This window comes from Xiphophorus hellerii, chromosome 19 (assembly GCF_003331165.1).
Source record: "Xiphophorus hellerii strain 12219 chromosome 19, Xiphophorus_hellerii-4.1, whole genome shotgun sequence".
In the NCBI taxonomy this organism is placed as follows: domain Eukaryota; kingdom Metazoa; phylum Chordata; class Actinopteri; order Cyprinodontiformes; family Poeciliidae; genus Xiphophorus; species Xiphophorus hellerii.
In genome coordinates this window covers 16,811,482-16,824,613 of record NC_045690.1, presented here as the reverse complement: position 1 = coordinate 16,824,613, position 13,132 = coordinate 16,811,482, and the positions used below count along the sequence as shown (strand labels likewise).

The 13,132-nt window shown below is 37.3% G+C and overlaps 1 protein-coding gene across 3 annotated transcripts in view; it reads left to right on the top strand.

Moving 5' to 3' along the window:
• cdin1 (CDAN1 interacting nuclease 1) overlaps window positions 1–13,132 on the top strand; it is a 67,757-nt gene that overhangs the window by 35,316 nt on the left and 19,309 nt on the right. The window lies entirely within an intron of this gene.

Genomic DNA, 13,132 nt, shown 5'->3' with positions numbered 1-13,132 from the left:
AAAGTGGAAATTAAGCGTTCCCCTGCCGCTTTGACTTCACAGGAGTTTTAATCATGAGTATCATTCGGGTATCATTAAGCTGTTTGGATGCAGGTGACAAGCTCAAGATCCTAATTAATGATTTTTTTTTGCCTTTTTTTGTTTCAAACTAGGAGTTGCATACAACTTGGGGTTTCAATAAGTTCAGATGTAAGACTCTAGCAATTCTGTAAATTCAACTTCAAAGAAACTTTTCTTTAAATTAAATAGACAGAAACTTTATGATGGAATGATTTTCAAAACAATCTATGTCTATAAGTCTTAAATATTGGCCTCAATGTATTTGTCATCTATATTGAAAGATATAAATGTCAATTTATATCCGACATAACTAGATATATACAATAGATCAAGACAATGTGTCTAGTTCTATTGTATTATGGAGCAGACTAAGTAGGTCCAGTTTTGTTCCTCAGTAGTAAATTAAACTACTTTGGGGACAACAAAGTAATGTCCCCTTTTTCAGAAGTCTTGTAACTTTTTTAAAATTATGCCTATTTTTTTTTTTGTTAATGTCAGGTTTTATAATCTTTGTGTGCATGTTTATATTGCGTTTTGAAAAATGAATGTGAAATAGCAATTATTTCTCAAACTGAAACACGGGCAATATTGGAGAGATTGGATTAATTCATTCTTCTAACCTCACCTCTTATTTGGTTTTAGTTTCTGAGAAAGATTTTGAAGGACAGACCCGTGGTTTATTTGTCCATTCCTTCATCCTTCAAGGTCTGATTTTAGACCTTGACTCTAAACTGCTTTTCTTTGTTATTGCCCTTGCAATCGCACACCACTCTTTGTAATTACCTCATTGCTCCTGATTGACATTTCCAGTGATTTGCTTATTTTTCATGAATTCCCTCTTTGCTTTAACTGAGCTGCTTCACCCACTGCTCGTGTTAATTGTTCTTCGGTTGCCCTCAAGCAAAGTATAGTCAGGACATGTTTTTGTAGACTGCAAGGAAAAAAAAAAAACACATAACTGATTTTCCCTCCAAAGCCCTCAACAACTGCATTTATCATCCAAGCAATAGTCTTGCCAACGCACTAACCCCATAATGAACCCCTCTTCAGTGGAGTGAGGGGTAATGACGCTTCACCTACAATGCTCCCAAGAAAAAAGAAAGAGGATGGAAAAATGGAGAGAAAAACAGCCTTGTGCAGACTCAGATGCTGCGTTCAGGCCCAGTGCCTGGATGAGATGGTGAAGCGGCAGCTATTGGTGTCTTCCAGCCATCAATCTTTAGCTGGTGGCATTCCAGAGCCGGCGAGCCCTCTGCTCTGACGGATGTTCATATAATTGAGTGATCCATCTCGCCCAACTATCAGAGTTGCATAAAAATTATTCACCTGCCTGTGAATATTAAACACATAATGAGCCTCTTGTGTGTTTTAGGAGAAGTGTGTAAGGTTAAACACAGCATGTAATGAAATATGTACTCCTGTGTGGCATCACCCTAACTGTTCTGTTTTGATTATGGTGGACTTGGTTATGGTTGGCACGGTTTGCAGTGGTTAAGCTTCGGCTCTGTACCCATCTTCATTGTTTTGCACACAATGTGAAGAGAGCATAAAATTACATTTTGAATCAAAATTATTTGTGTGACTTTTAATGGTCAAAATATTAGCTTTATGTTGTTATTTAATGATTACATATTTTATTCAACAGATTTAAGTGATTTTTGTAAATTTTGTTTGAAAAGCAATTTTTTTGTTTTTTTGTTGTTTTTTTTTCTTTCTTTTGCACAGTTGCAATTCTGTTTGTGTTGGAACAGAGAGGACTCTGCTGTTTCTATATTTGGTGAGAACTTCATTTGGGGAAAAATGCAGTGCAACCTGAAGTGCACAATGCTCTACAGACTGCACTATAATGTTGTTAGCACTGTGAGACTTGAAATTCTGTATGCATAATTCAGTGATGACTGTGTTGCATTGTGCAAAATTCAATGAGTTAATTCTGCTTTCTGTGCATTGCAATATCGTTCTAAGTTGCCACGTGCTTAATGCAGTGCACCCTGTTTTGTGGTCTGTATGAATACATATTTCTAACTACGATATACTATACCTTGGCAATAAGACAAGCCCTTAGATATTCAAACTATATAAAATTGCGATTACATAAAAAATGCAACCAGATCAAAATGAGTTTAGGTGCCAGTCCAGACCCTCACAATCCTAACCAACATAAATCAGCTATGCAATTCATGAAGTGCAAATGTGTCAGAATTGAAAATGTTAGCTCTCATAATGGAAGCTTGAAAAGGTTAGATCTGATAAAAAGCTGTCAGCTATCCACACAACATGATTTATAGCAAAATAATGGGCTGTATGCCTCATTTCTCTCTCACATGAAATGGGGGTCAAGACTTTTCTGCTGTACATGACCACTTTGAAATTTGCTGAGCTTTGTCTGCACATGGAGATGTGATGTTTTATTTTGGTCTTTTTGTTTGAAAGTTGCATCTTTTTAATATGTAACTTGTGCAACTGCAGCAGAAAATGTTCATGTTCATAAAGAACAAACTGATAATCTCCTCAGGAGTTCCGTGATACACTTTTCATGTATATAATGAAAGTAATCTACGATTACTGATGAAATAATGATTCTGAACCATTTTCTGATGGTTTTACAGCATCGCTAATCTGCTTCCTGACACACTAACAAATAGATTGATAGATGCGTGATTTATGTGATGTTTTACAATCACTGACACCACAGAAATTGTACATCTTATATTTTATCCCTGAATTTTTTTGCGGTTATATATTTAACATTATACTGAATGTTTTACTTCAGTCTCAGGATGAGACTTCAGTCTCAGAATGTCTGTTCGGTGTCTGTTTGAGGCACCAAATAAAGTTTTACATTTAAAATACTTTACGTTATAATTTTGCCTGGATATGCCTATCTGGGTTTTTATTTGTCATTTTCTTATAGTGATTACTTGAGAATTGTAGACCAACCTTAAAGTATCTGATTGTGGATCAATCTTTATGACTTCATAGTTTCTTCATAGTTGCAGACACCGGTCACATGTACTGTGCCTTGCATACTCTTTGAAGTGTCTTAACATGTTGTCATATCACAGCCACACAATCTCTATTAGATTTGGTTTGGGCTTTGAGTGGACCATTTAAGGCATTAAATGCCTTAAACTGTTGTAGCAGTGGTTGTATTTTGCTGTGTTGAGGGCTCTGTTTTGGAGCCTCTAAAGAGATTTTTCTTTCAGGATTGCTGCGTATGTAGTTACAGACCTCTTTCGTACAGTTCCTATCTATTTTTCTGTGTGTGCTGATGAAAAGGATCCCCACAGCGTGATGCTACAGCCATCATTTGGCATTATGCGGATGGTGTGTTTAATGTTTTGTTAGTTTTCCATCAGACATATTTGTTCGTGTAGGTCAAAAGCTTTCATTTTTCTCTCATCTAACTGGAACGTGTTCTCATACATGTTTGCTGCAAACAAGAGTTTTTCATTTAATTACTTTTTTATTGCCACTGTTTGTCACCAGATTAGTGGAGAGATTCTCCCAACTGAGCTGTGGATCTCCTCAGATCCTCTAGAGTTACAGGGCTCTGTTAATATCGCTGGGTGACCGTGTCTTGCTAGATTACCAGTTGTCATACTTTTGTTGCTATTTTTTCCCCCCTGACTAATTTGCAGTGTTCTGCGGTTTTTATGTTTGCTTACTAATTCTTCATAACAAACGTCTGAGGCCTTCACAGAACAGCTGGATTTAAAGTGAGAATAAATTACGCACAGGTGGACTCCATTTACTAATCATGTGACTTCTAAAAGCAAGTGGTTGCACTGGATTCAGTGGTAGCAGAGTGCAAGGAGTTGAATACAAATGCACATTACTTTTCATATTCTTATTTATTAAAACAAAAACAAAAAAAGTAATTTCCCTTTTATTTCACCATGAAATATTGTGTTGGTGTGTTACATAAATGTATTATCGAATACATTAAAGTTTGTATTTGCTGCGCGGCAAAGTTCAAATAATATGAATACTTTTACAAGGTACTTTGTAGTGAGCATATGTGCCTGTTGACTGTCATCTTGTGTAGGCCTGTGTCATAGAATAGAAGGATAAGAGTATTAACAGCCTCTGCAGCTGGCGCATCACTGAGCTAAAGCAGATACAGGATGTCACCTGAGAGTGGGTGCCCACAGGTCGTTGCTTTTGATGACACAATTTGGCTGGACATTACAGGCTGCTCCTGAAGACAGGTTCTGGCGCTTCTGTGGTGACAAAGTAACACCTCTAAGACCTGTGTTCCACCTCCCTTTACCTCAGGTCCCTGTCAGGATGTATACAACAGAGATGAGATGAAACGTAAATACCTCAGTAATGTTTCTCGATTACTTTTTATAAATGCAGGTCAGGTGACTTGATTTATGTGTTTGTTTTAAAATATTCGTCATTCAGTTTTCCTGAGTTAAGGTAGAGAAGTGACATTGCCTTTTTCCTGTATATAATAAATGGTGCCCCATGCAGTGCAGGAGCGTGGCCTCTCTTATTGTTTCCTTTGTTATGACATCCTCCTGTAGAATATTCCTCCGCTAGAAAAATAGCTACACTGTGGTGACTCCTCAAGGGCTTTGCAAGTGTTTGTTTTAGGGCACAGCAGCACACAAAAGTGCAATGCCGGCCCCCAAAGCCCAAGCAAAGTGGAATATTAATGGCAAATGACAAGTCGGCTCTGATGCTTCAAGGATTTCATGCTTTTAAGGGTGTGCGTCTTGGCGCATTGTTTAAGGCGTCTGGGGTGTAATCGTCACTAGCAGGGCTGTAGCAGCCTGAGGATTTAGCTCAGGTTAAGCCTCCGTGTCTGCTGTTTATTTTAGTCGGATTGTTTATGCGCATTATCCAAATTTGTCATTTATCGCCGAGCGTAAGAGCTGCTGTGACATGGCCGCCGTGTGTATGAACGAGGAGCGGGAACGGCAGCAGCATATACTCCTCCCCCTGTCTCTGCATTGCCACTGACACTCGGAGATGGAGAGGAGAGCCTCGAGTAAAATGAGGTGTGAGCATGTCTACTCCATAAATTCCTGTTTTGCTATGGAACTTTTTTAAGATGAACGTGCATTTTTTTGTCAGCTTTCACAATGTATGTCGTCACAGTTGCAAAGACACTTTTTTTCACCCTCAGTTTCTCTATCTTGCTGTCTCTTCCCCCTTTTTTTCTCTACATTGACCTTCTGGGTTTTATTTGAGCAAGAAGTCAGCAGCATTTATCAAAAGGATACCGAAAAGAGGCCAAGACACATGCAGACATTTTGTAGTGGTCACTCCAACAGATGAATCACAAAAGGGATTGCAGTCTACATTAACTTGATATTAAACTTAAACCAGTATTTTCTGTACTTGGAGTTAAATACACTCACCGATCACTTTATAAGCTACGCGCTGCTATAACCAAGTATGACCACTTTTCCTTTAGCACTGCCTTCATTCTTCATGGACTAGATTCAACTGAATTTCAGAAATACTCGCTGAAACAAGTTCATATTGATGTCCTAGAATCATGTCTTTGCTGCAGATTTGTTTCTTGCATGTCAATGATCTGGCTCCTGTTTTAATACATCCAAAAGCTGCGTTGAATTGAGATCTTTGCAGTTATTAAAGAACAGTGACACAGTGTCATAAAGGAAGTCATAAAGGTATGGATATGGTCAGCAATCATACTAAGTAGCCAAAAGCATACTTAGAAAATGTCCCCTATATTCCATTTCACCATCACCAGCCAGAAATGTGGATTCAAGGCAGGAATGATCAACTCTTTCATGTACTTTATGCCAAACTGTGACCCGGTGTGGTCATCAGCAGCTGTAGCTCATCAGCTTCCACTACTTTTGGCTTTCTGTCATCTCAAAGCAGTCTCCTCTGACATGTTTTGCCACATGACTCTCAATGTTCAGTTTGACTTAAACTTTTAGTGTCCTTTAAATTTTATTTCCAGTAATGATATTTGTCTTTTTTAGTTTATTTTTAAGCTCTATTTTTGTTGATGACAGAAAAGAGCTGTAATTTTATATATTACGTTCTCATTTATCCACCTTGTGGTTCAGGTATGTATTGAATGTTTTATGAACTTATTTATCTGCCTCTGTTTCCTCAATACACATATAATTGCATTTTCTTGTCAATTCTTAAACATTTTTTGTTGCTTAAGAATACTTTTGTTGTTTTTGTTTTTAACTTCTCTTATGACTGCATGAAAATTCTTGATATTTAAAATCTGATTGAACAAAAAGTGTTCTGAAAGAACAACGAAACTGAATTAAAGCAAGATAGTTCTAAAATTTGGTTCAAGAAATCACATTTTAATATAGAAGGAAAGTGTGCATTTTGAAGGAATCCATGTGTTTTTTTACATGTGAATTTTACACTTTTGAGGAAATTACTGCTAAAAACATGCTGGTTATATTCAAAGTTGTTTGGTCTAAGTCTTTTAAATATTGCATGTACTACTACATGCTGCACTTCAATGACTGTGTCTCCGTTTTTAGGTATGAAAGCAGTAAGTGTTCGTTCTTATTTTAAGCACAAAAATAAATAAAATATTTCACAGGGTGACAATCAGGGAAACAATGCTTCATATTTCTGCCTTTGTGTTTAACGAGCAGCTCTGTGTGGACCAGATAATGTGCTCGTACTCATGGTCTGCAGGGGCCATCAGTCACAGTGTGGACCTGGCTGCTCGTGATAAGTGCTTCCTTGTAGATAACCAAGACAGTGGACTTCTTTTTATAGGCCTTCTGTCCCTCACATAACCTTGTTTTTTCCCTTTTGTTTTCATTCACATACCTTATTTCAGTTGCATTTAACACTATAGTAAATTGTATAATGTGAATTGATTTAATGCTGAACAAGCGCCTTCTTGATGTAGTGTCACTTGCAAAAATATAATTCCATTTGCACAATAGATGCACAAATGTGTAACTCTGAATTTGAGCTTAAAATTTAGACAAGGATGATTAAAACACTGTTGATTGAAATGCTGGGAAAATAAAATGAAAACTTTGGATACATTGAACATTGAAAGTAAAACCGGAACTAGACACAATCCAGAATGAGTATAACTCATAGTATAACCTTGAGTAAAAATACAAAGCAAATGCAAAACATAGTCTAAATAATTTTAGTTGAAAAAGAAAAGCATAAAAATATTCAAACTACTTGTAACATAATCCAAGTCATAAAGTATATAATTTCTATTTAGCATGGGCTGACTGTTATGATACAGCACAACTTTAAATGTTTACACTGTGTGCACAGTTATTAGGTAGATGGGCGTTTTGACCGTTTAATTTTAAGGCATATCTTCCAATGGCAAGCTGGATTAACTTGAATGGCTGATAAATTGAAGCATAGCAGATGGCGTGTAATGAGGGAGGGTGCAGCCTAAGGAGGTCAAGCTAAAGCATCTAGACTGGTCCAAGAAATATCTGAAGTAAAAATTTTTTTTAAAAAGCTTTATGTACTGAAGAAGAGAGAGTGATAGTTCATAGACTCCATGGATGGGCTCGGTCCTGCATCAGTTACAAGCAAACAGCTGAACTTTGAGTGAGACTCCAACAAGTTCTGGTTCTGGTGTAAGCTGGTTAGACCTTTTCAATTTGAAGATGGGCTCACAGGCTAATATCAGTTCATCAGTTGAACTATCTGCTGAGGCTTTAATTATAAAACTACATCAATTTAATAAGCCTTTATAATGCTAACAAAGAAAGAAAACGTGATTGATACTGATTCATCCATCTCTATTAAAAGAGATGCTTCGGATACATCAGTTCGTCCCCCTCCCCCACAAATCCTTGTACCCGGGAAGCGCTCACCCTTTCCTCCCGGCGGTGTGAGTTTCACGTCTCCGGGCGGTCTGATTGCTTGATAGCTTAAACTTCTCTGTCTGCCTGTTCTTTAGGAGGACTGTGTAATCAAAGACACACGAGGAGCCTCTGTCCAAGTATTGACCTTCTGATTTTGCTCATCAATTCTTCGGGTGTAAGCTGAAGATCCATTAGGTCAAAAGATTTGTCTTCAATTTTCGGTTTGAAGAAAAGTCCACCTGTCTTGATTGCAGATTATTTATTTTCTTAGTATTGGTTTTTAGTGAGCAAAAGTTGGAACATGGGTAGATGGAGTTAAAGTAATTACTTGATCTACAGTCCATTTCTTTCTGCTGTCGATGTGATGTTCCAACATCGGAGAGCTTAAAAGAACTCAACCCAATCTCCTTTTTTTTTCCTTTGGACTGATGCAAGATAACAGAGGCATACATTTCGGAACATGTGAAACAGAAACTCTTCAGAGTTTGGGGGGTTTGACCTGCCCTCTTTGAAGAGCCGCCACAAAGATGTCACAGAAATCTATTTCTCATTTTGACTGATATCTATATCGGCACAGACATTTGCACCATGTATCTTTGCCTGTGTTACACCCAGAATCCGTCTCCAAGATGACGGGTGCGTGTTTTAAATGACCACTCTTATTTTTTGCAAAGGTTGTCACCGAGGATATGAGGAGAACGGGCAGAATAGAGTTGTCTGGTGAAAGGCCTCTGATAGGAGGTGCCACTTCCATTTGAGCGCAGCTACAACTAAGCTATGGGCTGACTCACTGCATTTTCCGACACTTCGCATTCTTCTCTGCTGCCACTGGAATGGTTGTGAAAACTGTATTAAACTTAAGACAGAGTTTTGGCCTGACTAGTTCTCTTCTCTTTTTTTCCCATTGCTTTCATCCAGCTTGATTTATCAGAACTGGCGGCAGTCTCTGTGACTGTTTGCTTCTTGTTCTTGCAAGTTTTCTTAGTGGTGCATTAGGAAAATAATCTTGAAGTTCAATTATTCTGAGTGAAAGTTTTAACTGACGTATCACCTCTGTACAGTTGCATTCACCCCCTCTCTGTGTTTGGTGAAGATGATATTTAACAGTTTGAGGAACGCTATTCACTAGAGATGCACCAGAGATTAAAATCCTCAAAATTTTGCTTGGTTGGCTCTACTCGGTGATTAGCTAGTCAAATGCTGACGAATTTGTTTAATTTTTTATTCATTAAAGGAATTAAAACTTGAGAATTCCAACTATTTATGGAAGTATCCCCTGAGATGTACTGTGATAGATAGAGATTATCTTTCTTAATTAAATTCAAATCCTCAAAATTTGCTCTAAATCTGGATCTGCAGGTTAGACCTGTAAGAAAACAGGAAATGTGTGTCCGTGAGGTGCAGACTGATCGGTGAATCTCTGTTATTCACAGATCTGACAACAATCCACGCCCCCTTAGACTCCATACTTATTGATGGAGGTTAGGAAAAAAACGCTTTGTTTTGGAATGTGTTCTGGTTTAAATTAGAGAAGGAGATAAATGCCCTGAATAGGGATCAAAAACCATTAGCTTCACCTCTGTGGCTGAAACAAAACACACAAGTGAATTCTAGAGCTACTCCCTCTTAGTTTTTTCACTCCTGGTCATTTTGTTTTTAAAGTGAAGCTCTGAGTTCATGGGAAACACACTCTGAGGTTACCTGCACCCCTACAAAGTAATGGAAAAAAGGATTATGTCTAGAGGAATGTTTTTGCAGTAAGTTGAAATATTACTAACCTTGTCAAATGTCATTTTGAATGAGAACGCAAACATATTTTAATCAGAGTTTTAAAGGCTGGGTTTTTTTTAGTCTGACTCAGAAAGAGAGAGAGAGGGGTCAGGTAATTGCGATGTTTGATGTCATGTTTGGTCTCCCTCTCTGTTCTGCCTGCCTGGAAGTCTTGCTCTTGCGCTACTCTGCACACACACACATACACACAAATTGTCATGTGCAGTCAAATGAAAAACTACTGAAAGGTCTCAGTGCAGTAATTCTCATAAAGTCTTTACCTCTTTTTCTTGTCAGTTCTCCTTTAAACCTCAATCTTTACCCTTACTCTTACTCATAACTTTGCAAATTAATTTGTGCATGCTGGCAACCCAGACGGGGGTTCATCAGTCTTTTGGCTGTCTTCTTATAAAAATGTGCCTCATTTGCAGCCCAGATACTTGAACAGTTCTGCCTACAGGTTAATCTTCCAAACTCGCTGCTCCAATTCTCATAATTACTGTTTAACTGCTGCAGAGAGGGGAGCAAAAGGATATAGATTGTAAATTATGTTTGACAAGGTAGGGTTAGTGGTTTTGTTGTTGCTTGTCTTTAGTTATTACTCATACTTCCTCCTGCCAAAGATAAGGTTTGTATCAAGGTAAGCATTGGGGCAGGGCTCTTATCGGCAACATTGATTTAGGGCAAAAGCCTAGTGACAGAGGTCATTGTGTGGTAAAGCTATCCATCATTCAGGTTTGATTTCTGCTCAGACCTGTCTCCAGGTTGTCTGCGTAGAGACTGGTGCTGCAGGAGATGGCCACCAGAGGGTTGGACTGTTGGTAGGATTGGGCTGTGAACAGCTCTGGTTAGTGCTTACAATGTCTTTGCAAGTGGAACAATTAAAATTTGTTGTGGTAATACTTAATTGCAGGATTTGTAATTAATTAATTGCAATTTAATCGAAAACCGTGTGTGTAACTTCTAAGCAGCATTTTCAATTCTAAACCCCTTTTTTGCTGTTAAATTATTAAATAGACATGAGCTCAGCAAGAGAGATATTTTCTGCTAATCTGTTATTTAGATTATTCAACCAACATATTAGTGCAAAGTCTTATTATACCTATTTAGTTTTAAAATGTTCCTGAAACCTCTGATCATGCATCTAACTTCTTTGAAAAAAAAATACTTCCTTAGATTTGTGAACTAAGGACACTGACATCAGCATTGGTGGACGTCTGTTTTGCTCCTTTTTGCACAATTTCCACACAACAATAGTCTTTCTTGGTGTCAGATGTTTTTTGTGTGGTGTGTGCATGTGTGTGTGTGTGTGTGTTTTTTTTTTGTTGGTTTTTTATGAAAAATTACTTCCCAGTGAACCAGGAGAAGCAGCTTTATTGTCCATCACTACTGTTTGTGGATGTCACTTGTGCATTTGATTTAGGGGCGTACCAGAGAAGAATATCTAGAAATATTCCAGGCAGAACCCTTGTATGTGTTTTTAAAAAATGCATTAAATTTTTTTATGCTATTATTATAATTGCATAAATAATATTACCCTAACACCTTTCACAGACGTATTGATTACTAAGTGTTTCACAAAGGCAGAACAATTAAAGCAAGAAACATATTAAGCAATGGCCTGTCTGGATGTTTTAAGCTGTTTCTTAAAATCCATGTAATTATTCATTCAAAATGAATGTGTTACATTCCCAGCCCTAATTAAACTCTTCTTTTCAATTCAGTCGATGGATTTTGATTTGATGCTTTCTTGGCATTTAATCATAGAACATCTTACGTTTCATACTGCAACAATTACAAAAAGTTTGATTTTGTATGCAAGCCAAAATAACCTTTTGCAATATAACGTAATATAGCGATGATTTTTAATGTCAGTTCACATTTACCTTTCAGAATTTCACTAAAAATGTGATTTATTGGAATTCTTATTTTTATATGATTTAGAATCATGTTTAATGTAACAGGTGTAGTAATGTAGTCAAATTAATGGACAATTTATGTTTCACTCTTGATAAATTCATATAGATGTTTAAACTCTTACCACTGTATAAATAAATATATTAAATCATGAATGTATTGTGATGTTTTATTTTTTAAAAATTGACTTGAAGGAGTGAAATCTCTGGGAATGTCAGTCTGAAGAAGTTCCGAATTTTGATATATGTTGTGCAGGAACCCTGTTTTCATTTCATTTGGACAAAACCATGATGATTCAAATAACTGATCAATTTGCCCCAAATTATCACGATACAAAAGTGCCATATTTACACATTCCTAAAAAGAGGCAGTGTTGAATGTTTCTCACATTTTTGTCAGGGTTCTAAACAGTGATATTTAGTTTTATTTATGATATTTCAAATAACAGTTTCCTTGCCTTCATGGTAAAGTGATGCATGTATTCTGACATCAAATGGCATCATTTATACTTTGAGATATGCCATAAATTAAATAACCTAACAGGAAAAAGTTTTTTTTTTTTTGCTTTCACTTAGTTTTTGCATAATTTACAAACTATCAGATTTGTTCCTGCAGCACATGCATGTAAACTAGCCTGAAAACCTGCTGTGCTGCATCTGGATGAGACAGATACCCCTGTAAGAAACTAAAGGTCTCTGAAAGATCTGGTGAGGATAGTAGTAAGGTTCACTCCAACCTTGCAGAGGACAACTTAAGCAGCTAATTACACTTCAGTCTATAATCAAACCCATGTCAGGGTGTCTGAGAACCCGGATTTATACGGTGGATTTCAGTTAAATACGGGAGCAGCTTAAACATTTTATGGTTCTCTCCTCAAATTAAAGTTTTTTTCTCCCCCTGCAATCCCCTCTAAAATATGTCATATCCCATTACACAAATTTGGATATGGTAAATTAGCGAGGAGAGCGCTAAAGCGATGAATATGTTGACTTTTTTTGTGCTGTGCATAGTAGGTTAGCTTGCTGGGGGTTGGGAGCGTATTTCACCTCTAAAAAGTTGTCTTGAATCCCTCGCCCGCCCCCCTTCGGAAAATGATGTGTTTTTGCAATTCAAATATTTGCTTCTCCACTGCAAAGCTCCCTTTGAAGACGAGTAGTTCTATCAGGACCAATGACAGTGTGAGTGTGCAGCGTGACAGCGCAAGAGGCAGTGCTGGACTATTTCTAACTGAATATTTAAATAGCAAGGAAATCCAGAATCAAAAATGTATGCAAATGACGGCATGTTTTGCATGCTGATTTTTTTTTTTTTTAAGCGTTTGGGCCTTGCATATTCAGGTACGTGCCTAGCTTTAGCAACATTAATCAGAGTTACTTATGCTTCTGCTACATCCTTGATCTTTTTCCAAACAAACATTGCTGGGGGTGGAACGTCTGCACTGTTATGAAAGTTCTGCTTAATTCTTTATGGGTTCTTTTAATAGAAATATACACTAAATACCAAAGGCATTCTAAGAAAACTGTGAAAACCGAAAATGCTAGTTTTTAACACAAATTTTCACGACCATTACA